An 18221-nucleotide genomic window follows, 5' to 3' on the forward strand; every position below is an offset into this window, starting at 1 on the left:
TTGGTTGATCCCTCGGAGGCCCTCTGTGCCTGCCGAGTGATGGGCAACACCCTGTACGTTCCTTGAGGAGAGCTACATTTCCAGAGTCCTCGAACAGCCTCAGGACAACATTTCTGGTGAGTCCGACTTTGTCATGGCCCTAGTGTGAGCTTCCGTGAGAAAACAGTGTGCTTTGAATACTTCGAGGACCTCGTTCCCGAAGTCACTCTGCCTGAGGAGAAAGTCAGCATCTCACCACGCGGTGTCGCTAACGGCATACCCAGCCTGAACAGATGCCTGGAAGTAAGGCCCAGACCTGCCGTGCAGAAGCGGAGGCGTGCAGCAGTTTCCATGAGGCGGTGGCCTCTGCTCTGGGTAACTTCCACGGCAGCACAGTTTTCTGGACACCTAGGAGGCTAGCGTGGGCACCCTGTTCCGGCAGGAACCCTGAGTACCCCCAGGCCCTCCTGGGTCTGCTAAGCAACATCCGGGCCCGTAGCCCTTTAGAGCCCCTCTGTGTATGCCGAGCGTAGGGAAACGCACTGCACTCTCTTTGGGAGCAGCTTAATTTCCTCAGCACTCGCACACGATCACGAACACCGTTGTGGCACCTCCCTCATGGCGTCGAAGTCTTACGCATTGCCCTGGTCTGAGCTGAACTCCGAGTAACCCTCGGCTTCGCATTCCATCTAGGAGCTCCTGCCTGAAGTCACCGTGCCTCCCAGAGATAGTCGGCGTGCGTTCTTACTGCCATTTAACTAAGTCCTGCTCTTCCTGTGACACTGCAGGCTTTGGAATAGCCACAGGCCCAGAGGAGCAGCTGCGGCGTTCCTTGGTTGAGGCAGTTCGCTTGATGCAGAACACCCTACTTCGAGAAGTTGATTCAGGGGTGGAAACACAGGGTAACCAGTGTGCCTTTAGATTTGTTAGAAACCACAGGGGTGTATGCTGAGTGTGCCCATGGAAACGGGGGCCTGCGGGAACTACCCTTGATTTCCCATTTTGAAGGCTACATTCATGCTGCCTTGAAGCTACCTGACATTCCCTGCTCTTGACAGGCCTGTCAACCCTATAAGAATGCTTCGCGGAAAAGTATGAGTCTGTTCTGTCTGAACCAGGTGCTTCCGTGGCCGCGGTTGGGGTCCGCCTGACAAGCTCTAGAGCTAAAGGGAATCTCAACGTGAAAACTTGCCTCCAGGTTAGGCCCCTAGTAGCCGTGCAGAAAGGGAGGCAGGCAGCTGTTTCCATCAGTTCTTAGTCGTTTATATGCTTTATGTGAAAGGAAGTACACTTTTGAGGACTCGTAGGCCTCTCGGGTATGCATCACTTTCCCTCCAAGGTCACTGACTACCTCCAGAACCCCGTGGGCCTGCTGAGCCACTTCGAGACCCGTTGGTTGATCCCTCGGAGGCCCTCTGTGCCTGCCGAGGGATGGGCAGCACCCTGTACGTTCCTTGAGGAGAGCTACATTTCCAGAGTCCTCGAACAGCCTCAGGACAACATTTCTGGTGAGTCTGACTGTGTCATGGCTCTTGTGTGAGCTTCCGTGAGAAAACAGTGTGCTTTGAGTACTTGGAGGACCTCGTACCCGAAGTCACTCTGCCTGAGGAGAAAGTCAGCATCTCACCACGCGGTGTCGCTAACGGCACACCCAGCCTGAACAGATGCCTGGAAGTAAGGCCCAGACCTGCCGTGCAGAAGCGGAGGCGTGCAGCAGTTTCCATGAGGCGGTGGCCTCTGCTCTGGGTAACTTCCACGGCAGCACAGTTTTCTGGACACCTAGGAGGCTAGCGTGGGCACCCTGTTCCGGCAGGAACCCTGAGTACCCCCAGGCCCTCCTGGGTCTGCTAAGCAACATCCGGGCCCGTAGCCCTTTAGAGCCCCTCTGTGTATGCCGAGCGTAGGGAAACGCACTGCACTCTCTTTGGGAGCAGCTTAATTTCCTCAGCACTCGCACACGATCACGAACACCGTTGTGGCACCTCCCTCATGGCGTCGAAGTCTTACGCATTGCCCTGGTCTGAGCTGAACTCCGAGTAACCCTCAGCTTCGCATTCCATCTAGGAGCTCCTGCCTGAAGTCACCGTGCCTCCCAGAGATAGTCGGCGTGCGTTCTTACTGCCATTTAACTAAGTCCTGCTCTTCCTGTGACACTGCAGGCTTTGGAATAGCCACAGGCCCAGAGGAGCAGCTGCGGCGTTCCTTGGTTGAGGCAGATCGCTTGATGCAGAACACCCTACTTCGAGAAGTTGATTCAGGGGAAGAAACACAGGGGAACCAGTGTGTCTTTAGATTTGTTAGAAACCACAGGGGTGTATGCTGAGTGTGCCCATGGAAACGGGGGCCTGCGGGAACTAGCCTTGCTTTCCCATTTTGAAGGCTGCATTCATGCTGCCTTGAAGCTACCTGACATTCCCTGCTCTTGACAGGCCTGTCAACCCTGTAAGAATGCTTCGCGGAAAAGTATGAGTCTGTTCTGTCTGAACCAGGTGCTTCCGTGGCCGCGGTTGGGGTCCGCCTGACAAGCTCTAGAGCTAAAGGGAATCTCAACGTGAAAACTTGCCTCCAGGTTAGGCCCCTAGTAGCCGTGCAGAAAGGGAGGCAGGCAGCTGTTTCCATCAGTTCTTAGTCGCTTATATGCTTTATGTGAAAGGAAGTACACTTTTGAGGACTCGTAGGCCTCTCGGGTATGCATCACTTTCCCTCCAAGGTCACTGACTACCTCCAGACCCCCGTGGGCCTGCTGAGCCACTTCGAGACCCGTTGGTTGATCCCTCGGAGGCCCTCTGTGACTGCCGAGTGATGGGCAACACCCTGTACGTTCCTTGAGGAGAGCTACATTTCCAGAGTCCTCGAACAGCCTCAGGACAACATTTCTGGTGAGTCCGACTTTGTCATGGCCCTAGTGTGAGCTTCCGTGAGAAAACAGTGTGCTTTGAATACTTCGAGGACCTCGTTCCCGAAGTCACTCTGCCTGAGGAGAAAGTCAGCATCTCACCATGCAGTGTCGCTAACGGCACACCCAGCCTGAACAGATGCCTGGAAGTAAGGCCCTGACCTGCCGTGCAGAAGCGGAGGCGTGCAGCAGTTTCCATGAGGCGGTGGCCTCTGCTCTGGGTAACTTCCACGGCAGCACAGTTTTCTGGACACCTAGGAGGCTAGCGTGGGCACCCTGTTCCGGCAGGAACCCTGAGTACCCCCAGGCCCTCCTGGGTCTGCTAAGCAACATCCGGGCCCGTAGCCCTTTAGAGCCCTTCTGTGTATGCCGAGCGTAGGAAAACGCACTGCACTCTCTTTGGGAGCAGCTTAATTTCCTCAGCACTCGCACACGTTCACGAACACCGTTGTGGCACCTCCCTCATGGCGTCGAAGTCTTACGCATTGCCCTGGTCTGAGCTGAACTCCGAGTAACCCTCGGCTTCGCATTCCATCTAGGAGCTCCTGCCTGAATTCACCGTGCCCCCCAGAGATAGTCGGCGTGCGTTCTTACTGCCATTTAAGTAAGTCCTGCTCTTCCTGTGACACTGCAGGCTTTGGAATAGCCAAAGGCCCAGAGGAGCAGCTGCGGCGTTCCTTGGTTGAGGCAGTTCGCTTGATGCAGAACACCCTACTTCGAGAAGTTGATTCAGGGGTGGAAACACAGGGGAACCAGTGTGCCTTTAGATTTGTTAGAAACCACAGGGGTGTATGCTGAGTGTGCCCATGGAAACGGGGGCCTGCGGGAACTACCCTTGATTTCCCATTTTGAAGGCTGCATTCATGCTGTCTTGAAGCTACCTGACATTCCCTGCTCTTGACAGGCCTGTCAATCCTGTAAGAATGCTTCGCGGAAAAGTATGAGTCTGTTCTGTCTGAACCAGGTGCTTCCGTGGCCGCGGTTGGGGTCCGCCTGACAAGCTCTAGAGCTAAAGGGAATCTCAACGTGAAAACTTGCCTCCAGGTTAGGCCCCTAGTAGCCGTGCAGAAAGGGAGGCAGGCAGCTGTTTCCATCAGTTCTTAGTCGCTTATATGCTTTATGTGAAAGGAAGTACACTTTTGAGGACTCGTAGGCCTCTCGGGTATGCATCACTTTCCCTCCAAGGTCACTGACTACCTCCAGACCCCCGTGGGCCTGCTGAGCCACTTCGAGACCCGTTGGTTGATCCCTCGGAGGCCCTCTGTGCCTGCCGAGGGATGGGCAGCACCCTGTACGTTCCTTGAGGAGAGCTACATTTCCAGAGTCCTCGAACAGCCTCAGGACAACATTTCTGGTGAGTCCGACTGTGTCGTGGCTCTTGTGTGAGCTTCCGTGAGAAAACAGTGTGCTTTGAGTACTTGGAGGACCTCGTACCCGAAGTCACTCTGCCTGAGGAGAAAGTCAGCATCTCACCACGCGGTGTCGCTAACGGCACACCCAGCCTGAACAGATGCCTGGAAGTAAGGCCCAGACCTGCCGTGCAGAAGCGGAGGCGTGCAGCAGTTTCCATGAGGCGGTGGCCTCTGCTCTGGGTAACTTCCACGGCAGCACAGTTTTCTGGACACCTAGGAGGCTAGCGTGGGCACCCTGTTCCGGCAGGAACCCTGAGTACCCCCAGGCCCTCCTGGGTCTGCTAAGCAACATCCGGGCCCGTAGCCCTTTAGAGCCCTTCTGTGTATGCCGAGCATAGGAAAACGCACTGCACTCTCTTTGGGAGCAGCTTAATTTCCTCAGCACTCGCACACGTTCACGAACACCGTTGTGGCACCTCCCTCATGGCGTCGAAGTCTTACGCATTGCCCTGGTCTGAGCTGAACTCCGAGTAACCCTCGGCTTCGCATTCCATCTAGGAGCTCCTGCCTGAATTCACCGTGCCCCCCAGAGATAGTCGGCGTGCGTTCTTACTGCCATTTAAGTAAGTCCTGCTCTTCCTGTGACACTGCAGGCTTTGGAATAGCCAAAGGCCCAGAGGAGCAGCTGCGGCGTTCCTTGGTTGAGGCAGTTCGCTTGATGCAGAACACCCTACTTCGAGAAGTTGATTCAGGGGTGGAAACACAGGGTAACCAGTGTGCCTTTAGATTTGTTAGAAACCACAGGGGTGTATGCTGAGTGTGCCCATGGAAACGGGGGCCTGCGGGAACTACCCTTGATTTCCCATTTTGAAGGCTGCATTCATGCTGCCTTGAAGCTACCTGACATTCCCTGCTCTTGACAGGCCTGTCAACCCTGTAAGAATGCTTCGCGGAAAAGTATGAGTCTGTTCTGTCTGAACCAGGTGCTTCCGTGGCCGCGGTTGGGGTCCGCCTGACAAGCTCTAGAGCTAAAGGGAATCTCAACGTGAAAACTTGCCTCCAGGTTAGGCCCCTAGTAGCCGTGCAGAAAGGGAGGCAGGCAGCTGTTTCCATCAGTTCTTAGTCGCTTATATGCTTTATGTGAAAGGAAGTACACTTTTGAGGACTCGTAGGCCTCTCGGGTATGCATCACTTTCCCTCCAAGGTCACTGACTACCTCCAGAACCCCGTGGGCCTGCTGAGCCACTTCGAGACCCGTTGGTTGATCCCTCGGAGGCCCTCTGTGCCTGCCGAGTGATGGGCAACACCCTGTACGTTCCTTGAGGAGAGCTACATTTCCAGAGTCCTCGAACAGCCTCAGGACAACATTTCTGGTGAGTCCGACTTTGTCATGGCCCTAGTGTGAGCTTCCGTGAGAAAACAGTGTGCTTTGAATACTTCGAGGACCTCGTTCCCGAAGTCACTCTGCCTGAGGAGAAAGTCAGCATCTCACCATGCGGTGTCGCTAACGGCACACCCAGCCTGAACAGATGCCTGGAAGTAAGGCCCTGACCTGCCGTGCAGAAGCGGAGGTGTGCAGCAGTTTCCATGAGGCGGTGGCCTCTGCTCTGGGTAACTTCCACGGCAGCACAGTTTTCTGGACACCTAGGAGGCTAGCGTGGGCACCCTGTTCCGGCAGGAACCCTGAGTACCCCCAGGCCCTCCTGGGTCTGCTAAGCAACATCCGGGCCCGTAGCCCTTTAGAGCCCCTCTGTGTATGCCGAGCGTAGGGAAACGCACTGCACTCTCTTTGGGAGCAGCTTAATTTCCTCAGCACTCGCACACGATCACGAACACCGTTGTGGCACCTCCCTCATGGCGTCGAAGTCTTACGCATTGCCCTGGTCTGAGCTGAACTCCGAGTAACCCTCGGCTTCGCATTCCATCTAGGAGCTCCTGCCTGAAGTCACCGTGCCTCCCAGAGATAGTCGGCGTGCGTTCTTACTGCCATTTAACTAAGTCCTGCTCTTCCTGTGACACTGCAGGCTTTGGAATAGCCACAGGCCCAGAGGAGCAGCTGCGGCGTTCCTTGGTTGAGGCAGATCGCTTGATGCAGAACACCCTACTTCGAGAAGTTGATTCAGGGGTGGAAATACAGGGTAACCAGTGTGCCTTTAGATTTGTTAGAAACCACAGGGGTGTATGCTGAGTGTGCCCATGGAAACGGGGGCCTGCGGGAACTACCCTTGATTTCCCATTTTGAAGGCTACATTCATGCTGCCTTGAAGCTACTTGACATTCCCTGCTCTTGACAGGCCTGTCAACCCTGTAAGAATGCTTCGCGGAAAAGTATGAGTCTGTTCTGTCTGAACCAGGTGCTTCCGTGGCCGCGGTTGGGGTCCGCCTGACAAGCTCTAGAGCTAAAGGGAATCTCAACGTGAAAACTTGCCTCCAGGTTAGGCCCCTAGTAGCCGTGCAGAAAGGGAGGCAGGCAGCTGTTTCCATCAGTTCTTAGTCGTTTATATGCTTTATGTGAAAGGAAGTACACTTTTGAGGACTCGTAGGCCTCTCGGGTATGCATCACTTTCCCTCCAAGGTCACTGACTACCTCCAGAACCCCGTGGGCCTGCTGAGCCACTTCGAGACCCGTTGGTTGATCCCTCGGAGGCCCTCTGTGCCTGCCGAGGGATGGGCAGCACCCTGTACGTTCCTTGAGGAGAGCTACATTTCCAGAGTCCTCGAACAGCCTCAGGACAACATTTCTGGTGAGTCTGACTGTGTCATGGCTCTTGTGTGAGCTTCCGTGAGAAAACAGTGTGCTTTGAGTACTTGGAGGACCTCGTACCCGAAGTCACTCTGCCTGAGGAGAAAGTCAGCATCTCACCACGCGGTGTCGCTAACGGCACACCCAGCCTGAACAGATGCCTGGAAGTAAGGCCCAGACCTGCCGTGCAGAAGCGGAGGCGTGCAGCAGTTTCCATGAGGCGGTGGCCTCTGCTCTGGGTAACTTCCACGGCAGCACAGTTTTCTGGACACCTAGGAGGCTAGCGTGGGCACCCTGTTCCGGCAGGAACCCTGAGTACCCCCAGGCCCTCCTGGGTCTGCTAAGCAACATCCGGGCCCGTAGCCCTTTAGAGCCCCTCTGTGTATGCCGAGCGTAGGGAAACGCACTGCACTCTCTTTGGGAGCAGCTTAATTTCCTCAGCACTCGCACACGATCACGAACACCGTTGTGGCACCTCCCTCATGGCGTCGAAGTCTTACGCATTGCCCTGGTCTGAGCTGAACTCCGAGTAACCCTCGGCTTCGCATTCCATCTAGGAGCTCCTGCCTGAAGTCACCGTGCCTCCCAGAGATAGTCGGCGTGCGTTCTTACTGCCATTTAACTAAGTCCTGCTCTTCCTGTGACACTGCAGGCTTTGGAATAGCCACAGGCCCAGAGGAGCAGCTGCGGCGTTCCTTGGTTGAGGCAGATCGCTTGATGCAGAACACCCTACTTCGAGAAGTTGATTCAGGGGTGGAAACACAGGGGAACCAGTGTGCCTTTAGATTTGTTAGAAACCACAGGGGTGTATGCTGAGTGTGCCCATGGAAACGGGGGCCTGCGGGAACTACCCTTGATTTCCCATTTTGAAGGCTGCATTCATGCTGTCTTGAAGCTACCTGACATTCCCTGCTCTTGACAGGCCTGTCAATCCTGTAAGAATGCTTCGCGGAAAAGTATGAGTCTGTTCTGTCTGAACCAGGTGCTTCCGTGGCCGCGGTTGGGGTCCGCCTGACAAGCTCTAGAGCTAAAGGGAATCTCAACGTGAAAACTTGCCTCCAGGTTAGGCCCCTAGTAGCCGTGCAGAAAGGGAGGCAGGCAGCTGTTTCCATCAGTTCTTAGTCGCTTATATGCTTTATGTGAAAGGAAGTACACTTTTGAGGACTCGTAGGCCTCTCGGGTATGCATCACTTTCCCTCCAAGGTCACTGACTACCTCCAGACCCCCGTGGGCCTGCTGAGCCACTTCGAGACCCGTTGGTTGATCCCTCGGAGGCCCTCTGTGCCTGCCGAGGGATGGGCAGCACCCTGTACGTTCCTTGAGGAGAGCTACATTTCCAGAGTCCTCGAACAGCCTCAGGACAACATTTCTGGTGAGTCCGACTGTGTCATGGCTCTTGTGTGAGCTTCCGTGAGAAAACAGTGTGCTTTGAGTACTTGGAGGACCTCGTACCCGAAGTCACTCTGCCTGAGGAGAAAGTCAGCATCTCACCACGCGGTGTCGCTAACGGCACACCCAGCCTGAACAGATGCCTGGAAGTAAGGCCCAGACCTGCCGTGCAGAAGCGGAGGCGTGCAGCAGTTTCCATGAGGCGGTGGCCTCTGCTCTGGGTAACTTCCACGGCAGCACAGTTTTCTGGACACCTAGGAGGCTAGCGTGGGCACCCTGTTCCGGCAGGAACCCTGAGTACCCCCAGGCCCTCCTGGGTCTGCTAAGCAACATCCGGGCCCGTAGCCCTTTAGAGCCCTTCTGTGTATGCCGAGCATAGGAAAACGCACTGCACTCTCTTTGGGAGCAGCTTAATTTCCTCAGCACTCGCACACGTTCACGAACACCGTTGTGGCACCTCCCTCATGGCGTCGAAGTCTTACGCATTGCCCTGGTCTGAGCTGAACTCCGAGTAACCCTCGGCTTCGCATTCCATCTAGGAGCTCCTGCCTGAATTCACCGTGCCCCCCAGAGATAGTCGGCGTGCGTTCTTACTGCCATTTAAGTAAGTCCTGCTCTTCCTGTGACACTGCAGGCTTTGGAATAGCCAAAGGCCCAGAGGAGCAGCTGCGGCGTTCCTTGGTTGAGGCAGTTCGCTTGATGCAGAACACCCTACTTCGAGAAGTTGATTCAGGGGTGGAAACACAGCGTAACCAGTGTGCCTTTAGATTTGTTAGAAACCACAGGGGTGTATGCTGAGTGTGCCCATGGAAACGGGGGCCTGCGGGAACTACCCTTGATTTCCCATTTTGAAGGCTGCATTCATGCTGCCTTGAAGCTACCTGACATTCCCTGCTCTTGACAGGCCTGTCAACCCTGTAAGAATGCTTCGCGGAAAAGTATGAGTCTGTTCTGTCTGAACCAGGTGCTTCCGTGGCCGCGGTTGGGGTCCGCCTGACAAGCTCTAGAGCTAAAGGGAATCTCAACGTGAAAACTTGCCTCCAGGTTAGGCCCCTAGTAGCCGTGCAGAAAGGGAGGCAGGCAGCTGTTTCCATCAGTTCTTAGTCGCTTATATGCTTTATGTGAAAGGAAGTACACTTTTGAGGACTCGTAGGCCTCTCGGGTATGCATCACTTTCCCTCCAAGGTCACTGACTACCTCCAGAACCCCGTGGGCCTGCTGAGCCACTTCGAGACCCGTTGGTTGATCCCTCGGAGGCCCTCTGTGCCTGCCGAGGGATGGGCAGCACCCTGTACGTTCCTTGAGGAGAGCTACATTTCCAGAGTCCTCGAACAGCCTCAGGACAACATTTCTGGTGAGTCTGACTGTGTCATGGCTCTTGTGTGAGCTTCCGTGAGAAAACAGTGTGCTTTGAGTACTTGGAGGACCTCGTACCCGAAGTCACTCTGCCTGAGGAGAAAGTCAGCATCTCACCACGCGGTGTCGCTAACGGCACACCCAGCGTGAACAGATGCCTGGAAGTAAGGCCCAGACCTGCCGTGCAGAAGCGGAGGCGTGCAGCAGTTTCCATGAGGCGGTGGCCTCTGCTCTGGGTAACTTCCACGGCAGCACAGTTTTCTGGACACCTAGGAGGCTAGCGTGGGCACCCTGTTCCGGCAGGAACCCTGAGTACCCCCAGGCCCTCCTGGGTCTGCTAAGCAACATCCGGGCCCGTAGCCCTTTAGAGCCCCTCTGTGTATGCCGAGCGTAGGGAAACGCACTGCACTCTCTTTGGGAGCAGCTTAATTTCCTCAGCACTCGCACACGATCACGAACACCGTTGTGGCACCTCCCTCATGGCGTCGAAGTCTTACGCATTGCCCTGGTCTGAGCTGAACTCCGAGTAACCCTCGGCTTCGCATTCCATCTAGGAGCTCCTGCCTGAAGTCACCGTGCCTCCCAGAGATAGTCGGCGTGCGTTCTTACTGCCATTTAACTAAGTCCTGCTCTTCCTGTGACACTGCAGGCTTTGGAATAGCCACAGGCCCAGAGGAGCAGCTGCGGCGTTCCTTGGTTGAGGCAGTTCGCTTGATGCAGAACACCCTACTTCGAGAAGTTGATTCAGGGGAAGAAACACAGGGGAACCAGTGTGTCTTTAGATTTGTTAGAAACCACAGGGGTGTATGCTGAGTGTGCCCATGGAAACGGGGGCCTGCGGGAACTACCCTTGATTTCCCATTTTGAAGGCTGCATTCATGCTGCCTTGACGCTACCTGACATTCCCTGCTCTTGACAGGCCTGTCAACCCTGTAAGAATGCTTCGCGGAAAAGTATGAGTCTGTTCTGTCTGAACCAGGTGCTTCCGTGGCCGCGGTTGGGGTCCGCCTGACAAGCTCTAGAGCTAAAGGGAATCTCAACGTGAAAACTTGCCTCCAGGTTAGGCCCCTAGTAGCCGTGCAGAAAGGGAGGCAGGCAGCTGTTTCCATCAGTTCTTAGTCGCTTATATGCTTTATGTGAAAGGAAGTACACTTTTGAGGACTCGTAGGCCTCTCGGGTATGCATCACTTTCCCTCCAAGGTCACTGACTACCTCCAGACCCCCGTGGGCCTGCTGAGCCACTTCGAGACCCGTTGGTTGATCCCTCGGAGGCCCTCTGTGCCTGCCGAGTGATGGGCAACACCCTGTACGTTCCTTGAGGAGAGCTACATTTCCAGAGTCCTCGAACAGCCTCAGGACAACATTTCTGGTGAGTCCGACTTTGTCATGGCCCTAGTGTGAGCTTCCGTGAGAAAACAGTGTGCTTTGAATACTTCGAGGACCTCGTTCCCGAAGTCACTCTGCCTGAGGAGAAAGTCAGCATCTCACCACGCGGTGTCGCTAACGGCATACCCAGCCTGAACAGATGCCTGGAAGTAAGGCCCAGACCTGCCGTGCAGAAGCGGAGGCGTGCAGCAGTTTCCATGAGGCGGTGGCCTCTGCTCTGGGTAACTTCCACGGCAGCACAGTTTTCTGGACACCTAGGAGGCTAGCGTGGGCACCCTGTTCCGGCAGGAACCCTGAGTACCCCCAGGCCCTCCTGGGTCTGCTAAGCAACATCCGGGCCCGTAGCCCTTTAGAGCCCCTCTGTGTATGCCGAGCGTAGGGAAACGCACTGCACTCTCTTTGGGAGCAGCTTAATTTCCTCAGCACTCGCACACGATCACGAACACCGTTGTGGCACCTCCCTCATGGCGTCGAAGTCTTACGCATTGCCCTGGTCTGAGCTGAACTCCGAGTAACCCTCGGCTTCGCATTCCATCTAGGAGCTCCTGCCTGAAGTCACCGTGCCTCCCAGAGATAGTCGGCGTGCGTTCTTACTGCCATTTAACTAAGTCCTGCTCTTCCTGTGACACTGCAGGCTTTGGAATAGCCACAGGCCCAGAGGAGCAGCTGCGGCGTTCCTTGGTTGAGGCAGTTCGCTTGATGCAGAACACCCTACTTCGAGAAGTTGATTCAGGGGTGGAAACACAGGGTAACCAGTGTGCCTTTAGATTTGTTAGAAACCACAGGGGTGTATGCTGAGTGTGCCCATGGAAACGGGGGCCTGCGGGAACTACCCTTGATTTCCCATTTTGAAGGCTACATTCATGCTGCCTTGAAGCTACCTGACATTCCCTGCTCTTGACAGGCCTGTCAACCCTATAAGAATGCTTCGCGGAAAAGTATGAGTCTGTTCTGTCTGAACCAGGTGCTTCCGTGGCCGCGGTTGGGGTCCGCCTGACAAGCTCTAGAGCTAAAGGGAATCTCAACGTGAAAACTTGCCTCCAGGTTAGGCCCCTAGTAGCCGTGCAGAAAGGGAGGCAGGCAGCTGTTTCCATCAGTTCTTAGTCGTTTATATGCTTTATGTGAAAGGAAGTACACTTTTGAGGACTCGTAGGCCTCTCGGGTATGCATCACTTTCCCTCCAAGGTCACTGACTACCTCCAGAACCCCGTGGGCCTGCTGAGCCACTTCGAGACCCGTTGGTTGATCCCTCGGAGGCCCTCTGTGCCTGCCGAGGGATGGGCAGCACCCTGTACGTTCCTTGAGGAGAGCTACATTTCCAGAGTCCTCGAACAGCCTCAGGACAACATTTCTGGTGAGTCTGACTGTGTCATGGCTCTTGTGTGAGCTTCCGTGAGAAAACAGTGTGCTTTGAGTACTTGGAGGACCTCGTACCCGAAGTCACTCTGCCTGAGGAGAAAGTCAGCATCTCACCACGCGGTGTCGCTAACGGCACACCCAGCCTGAACAGATGCCTGGAAGTAAGGCCCAGACCTGCCGTGCAGAAGCGGAGGCGTGCAGCAGTTTCCATGAGGCGGTGGCCTCTGCTCTGGGTAACTTCCACGGCAGCACAGTTTTCTGGACACCTAGGAGGCTAGCGTGGGCACCCTGTTCCGGCAGGAACCCTGAGTACCCCCAGGCCCTCCTGGGTCTGCTAAGCAACATCCGGGCCCGTAGCCCTTTAGAGCCCCTCTGTGTATGCCGAGCGTAGGGAAACGCACTGCACTCTCTTTGGGAGCAGCTTAATTTCCTCAGCACTCGCACACGATCACGAACACCGTTGTGGCACCTCCCTCATGGCGTCGAAGTCTTACGCATTGCCCTGGTCTGAGCTGAACTCCGAGTAACCCTCGGCTTCGCATTCCATCTAGGAGCTCCTGCCTGAAGTCACCGTGCCTCCCAGAGATAGTCGGCGTGCGTTCTTACTGCCATTTAACTAAGTCCTGCTCTTCCTGTGACACTGCAGGCTTTGGAATAGCCACAGGCCCAGAGGAGCAGCTGCGGCGTTCCTTGGTTGAGGCAGATCGCTTGATGCAGAACACCCTACTTCGAGAAGTTGATTCAGGGGAAGAAACACAGGGGAACCAGTGTGTCTTTAGATTTGTTAGAAACCACAGGGGTGTATGCTGAGTGTGCCCATGGAAACGGGGGCCTGCGGGAACTAGCCTTGCTTTCCCATTTTGAAGGCTGCATTCATGCTGCCTTGAAGCTACCTGACATTCCCTGCTCTTGACAGGCCTGTCAACCCTGTAAGAATGCTTCGCGGAAAAGTATGAGTCTGTTCTGTCTGAACCAGGTGCTTCCGTGGCCGCGGTTGGGGTCCGCCTGACAAGCTCTAGAGCTAAAGGGAATCTCAACGTGAAAACTTGCCTCCAGGTTAGGCCCCTAGTAGCCGTGCAGAAAGGGAGGCAGGCAGCTGTTTCCATCAGTTCTTAGTCGCTTATATGCTTTATGTGAAAGGAAGTACACTTTTGAGGACTCGTAGGCCTCTCGGGTATGCATCACTTTCCCTCCAAGGTCACTGACTACCTCCAGACCCCCGTGGGCCTGCTGAGCCACTTCGAGACCCGTTGGTTGATCCCTCGGAGGCCCTCTGTGACTGCCGAGTGATGGGCAACACCCTGTACGTTCCTTGAGGAGAGCTACATTTCCAGAGTCCTCGAACAGCCTCAGGACAACATTTCTGGTGAGTCCGACTTTGTCATGGCCCTAGTGTGAGCTTCCGTGAGAAAACAGTGTGCTTTGAATACTTCGAGGACCTCGTTCCCGAAGTCACTCTGCCTGAGGAGAAAGTCAGCATCTCACCATGCAGTGTCGCTAACGGCACACCCAGCCTGAACAGATGCCTGGAAGTAAGGCCCTGACCTGCCGTGCAGAAGCGGAGGCGTGCAGCAGTTTCCATGAGGCGGTGGCCTCTGCTCTGGGTAACTTCCACGGCAGCACAGTTTTCTGGACACCTAGGAGGCTAGCGTGGGCACCCTGTTCCGGCAGGAACCCTGAGTACCCCCAGGCCCTCCTGGGTCTGCTAAGCAACATCCGGGCCCGTAGCCCTTTAGAGCCCTTCTGTGTATGCCGAGCGTAGGGAAACGCACTGCACTCTCTTTGGGAGCAGCTTAATTTCCTCAGCACTCGCACACGTTCACGAACACCGTTGTGGCACCTCCCTCATGGCGTCGAAGTCTTACGCATTGCCCTGGTCTGAGCTGAACTCCGAGTAACCCTCGGCTTCGCATTCCATCTAGGAGCTCCTGCCTGAATTCACCGTGCCCCCCAGAGATAGTCGGCGTGCGTTCTTACTGCCATTTAAGTAAGTCCTGCTCTTCCTGTGACACTGCAGGCTTTGGAATAGCCAAAGGCCCAGAGGAGCAGCTGCGGCGTTCCTTGGTTGAGGCAGTTCGCTTGATGCAGAACACCCTACTTCGAGAAGTTGATTCAGGGGTGGAAACACAGGGGAACCAGTGTGCCTTTAGATTTGTTAGAAACCACAGGGGTGTATGCTGAGTGTGCCCATGGAAACAGGGGCCTGCGGGAACTACCCTTGATTTCCCATTTTGAAGGCTGCATTCATGCTGCCTTGAAGCTACCTGACATTCCCTGCTCTTGACAGGCCTGTCAACCCTGTAAGAATGCTTCGCGGAAAAGTATGAGTCTGTTCTGTCTGAACCAGGTGCTTCCGTGGCCGCGGTTGGGGTCCGCCTGACAAGCTCTAGAGCTAAAGGGAATCTCAACGTGAAAACTTGCCTCCAGGTTAGGCCCCTAGTAGCCGTGCAGAAAGGGAGGCAGGCAGCTGTTTCCATCAGTTCTTAGTCGCTTATATGCTTTATGTGAAAGGAAGTACACTTTTGAGGACTCGTAGGCCTCTCGGGTATGCATCACTTTCCCTCCAAGGTCACTGACTACCTCCAGAACCCCGTGGGCCTGCTGAGCCACTTCGAGACCCGTTGGTTGATCCCTCGGAGGCCCTCTGTGCCTGCCGAGGGATGGGCAGCACCCTGTACGTTCCTTGAGGAGAGCTACATTTCCAGAGTCCTCGAACAGCCTCAGGACAACATTTCTGGTGAGTCCGACTGTGTCATGGCTCTTGTGTGAGCTTCCGTGAGAAAACAGTGTGCTTTGAGTACTTGGAGGACCTCGTACCCGAAGTCACTCTGCCTGAGGAGAAAGTCAGCATCTCACCACGCGGTGTCGCTAACGGCACACCCAGCCTGAACAGATGCCTGGAAGTAAGGCCCAGACCTGCCGTGCAGAAGCGGAGGCGTGCAGCAGTTTCCATGAGGCGGTGGCCTCTGCTCTGGGTAACTTCCACGGCAGCACAGTTTTCTGGACACCTAGGAGGCTAGCGTGGGCACCCTGTTCCGGCAGGAACCCTGAGTACCCCCAGGCCCTCCTGGGTCTGCTAAGCAACATCCGGGCCCGTAGCCCTTTAGAGCCCTTCTGTGTATGCCGAGCATAGGAAAACGCACTGCACTCTCTTTGGGAGCAGCTTAATTTCCTCAGCACTCGCACACGTTCACGAACACCGTTGTGGCACCTCCCTCATGGCGTCGAAGTCTTACGCATTGCCCTGGTCTGAGCTGAACTCCGAGTAACCCTCGGCTTCGCATTCCATCTAGGAGCTCCTGCCTGAATTCACCGTGCCCCCCAGAGATAGTCGGCGTGCGTTCTTACTGCCATTTAAGTAAGTCCTGCTCTTCCTGTGACACTGCAGGCTTTGGAATAGCCAAAGGCCCAGAGGAGCAGCTGCGGCGTTCCTTGGTTGAGGCAGTTCGCTTGATGCAGAACACCCTACTTCGAGAAGTTGATTCAGGGGTGGAAACACAGGGTAACCAGTGTGCCTTTAGATTTGTTAGAAACCACAGGGGTGTATGCTGAGTGTGCCCATGGAAACGGGGGCCTGCGGGAACTACCCTTGATTTCCCATTTTGAAGGCTGCATTCATGCTGCCTTGAAGCTACCTGACATTCCCTGCTCTTGACAGGCCTGTCAACCCTGTAAGAATGCTTCGCGGAAAAGTATGAGTCTGTTCTGTCTGAACCAGGTGCTTCCGTGGCCGCGGTTGGGGTCCGCCTGACAAGCTCTAGAGCTAAAGGGAATCTCAACGTGAAAACTTGCCTCCAGGTTAGGACCCTAGTAGCCGTGCAGAAAGGGAGGCAGGCAGCTGTTTCCATCAGTTCTTAGTCGCTTATATGCTTTATGTGAAAGGAAGTACACTTTTGAGGACTCGTAGGCCTCTCGGGTATGCATCACTTTCCCTCCAAGGTCACTGACTACCTCCAGAACCCCGTGGGCCTGCTGAGCCACTTCGAGACCCGTTGGTTGATCCCTCGGAGGCCCTCTGTGCCTGCCGAGGGATGGGCAGCACCCTGTACGTTCCTTGAGGAGAGCTACATTTCCAGAGTCCTCGAACAGCCTCAGGACAACATTTCTGGTGAGTCTGACTGTGTCATGGCTCTTGTGTGAGCTTCCGTGAGAAAACAGTGTGCTTTGAGTACTTGGAGGACCTCGTACCCGAAGTCACTCTGCCTGAGGAGAAAGTCAGCATCTCACCACGCGGTGTCGCTAACGGCACACCCAGCGTGAACAGATGCCTGGAAGTAAGGCCCAGACCTGCCGTGCAGAAGCGGAGGCGTGCAGCAGTTTCCATGAGGCGGTGGCCTCTGCTCTGGGTAACTTCCACGGCAGCACAGTTTTCTGGACACCTAGGAGGCTAGCGTGGGCACCCTGTTCCGGCAGGAACCCTGAGTACCCCCAGGCCCTCCTGGGTCTGCTAAGCAACATCCGGGCCCGTAGCCCTTTAGAGCCCCTCTGTGTATGCCGAGCGTAGGGAAACGCACTGCACTCTCTTTGGGAGCAGCTTAATTTCCTCAGCACTCGCACACGATCACGAACACCGTTGTGGCACCTCCCTCATGGCGTCGAAGTCTTACGCATTGCCCTGGTCTGAGCTGAACTCCGAGTAACCCTCGGCTTCGCATTCCATCTAGGAGCTCCTGCCTGAAGTCACCGTGCCTCCCAGAGATAGTCGGCGTGCGTTCTTACTGCCATTTAACTAAGTCCTGCTCTTCCTGTGACACTGCAGGCTTTGGAATAGCCACAGGCCCAGAGGAGCAGCTGCGGCGTTACTTGGTTGAGGCAGTTCGCTTGATGCAGAACACCCTACTTCGAGAAGTTGATTCAGGGGGAAGAAACACAGGGGAACCTGTGTGCTTTAGACTTGTTAGAAACCACAGGGGTGTATGCTGAGTGTGCCCATGGAAACGGGGGCCTGCGGGAACTACCCTTGCTTTCCCATTTTGAAGGCTGCATTCATGCTGCCTTGAAGCTACCTGACATTCCCTGCTCTTGACAGGCCTGTCAACCCTGTAAGAATGCTTCGCGGAAAAGTATGAGTCTGTTCTGTCTGAACCAGGTGCTTCCGTGGCCGCGGTTGGGGTCCGCCTGACAAGCTCTAGAGCTAAAGGGAATCTCAACGTGAAAACTTGCCTCCAGGTTAGGCCCCTAGTAGCCGTGCAGAAAGGGAGGCAGGCAGCTGTTTCCATCAGTTCTTAGTCGCTTATATGCTTTATGTGAAAGGAAGTACACTTTTGAGGACTCGTAGGCCTCTCGGGTATGCATCACTTTCCCTCCAAGGTCACTGACTACCTCCAGACCCCCGTGGGCCTGCTGAGCCACTTCGAGACCCGTTGGTTGATCCCTCGGAGGCCCTCTGTGCCTGCCGAGGGATGGGCAGCACCCTGTACGTTCCTTGAGGAGAGCTACATTTCCAGAGTCCTCGAACAGCCTCAGGACAACATTTCTGGTGAGTCCGACTTTGTCATGGCCCTAGTGTGAGCTTCCGTGAGAAAACAGTGTGCTTTGAATACTTCGAGGACCTCGTTCCCGAAGTCACTCTGCCTGAGGAGAAAGTCAGCATCTCACCATGCAGTGTCGCTAACGGCACACCCAGCCTGAACAGATGCCTGGAAGTAAGGCCCTGACCTGCCGTGCAGAAGCGGAGGCGTGCAGCAGTTTCCATGAGGCGGTGGCCTCTGCTCTGGGTAACTTCCACGGCAGCACAGTTTTCTGGACACCTAGGAGGCTA

The sequence above is a fragment of the Lagenorhynchus albirostris genome, chromosome 17, assembly GCF_949774975.1.
Source record: "Lagenorhynchus albirostris chromosome 17, mLagAlb1.1, whole genome shotgun sequence".
NCBI classification, from domain to species: domain Eukaryota; kingdom Metazoa; phylum Chordata; class Mammalia; order Artiodactyla; family Delphinidae; genus Lagenorhynchus; species Lagenorhynchus albirostris.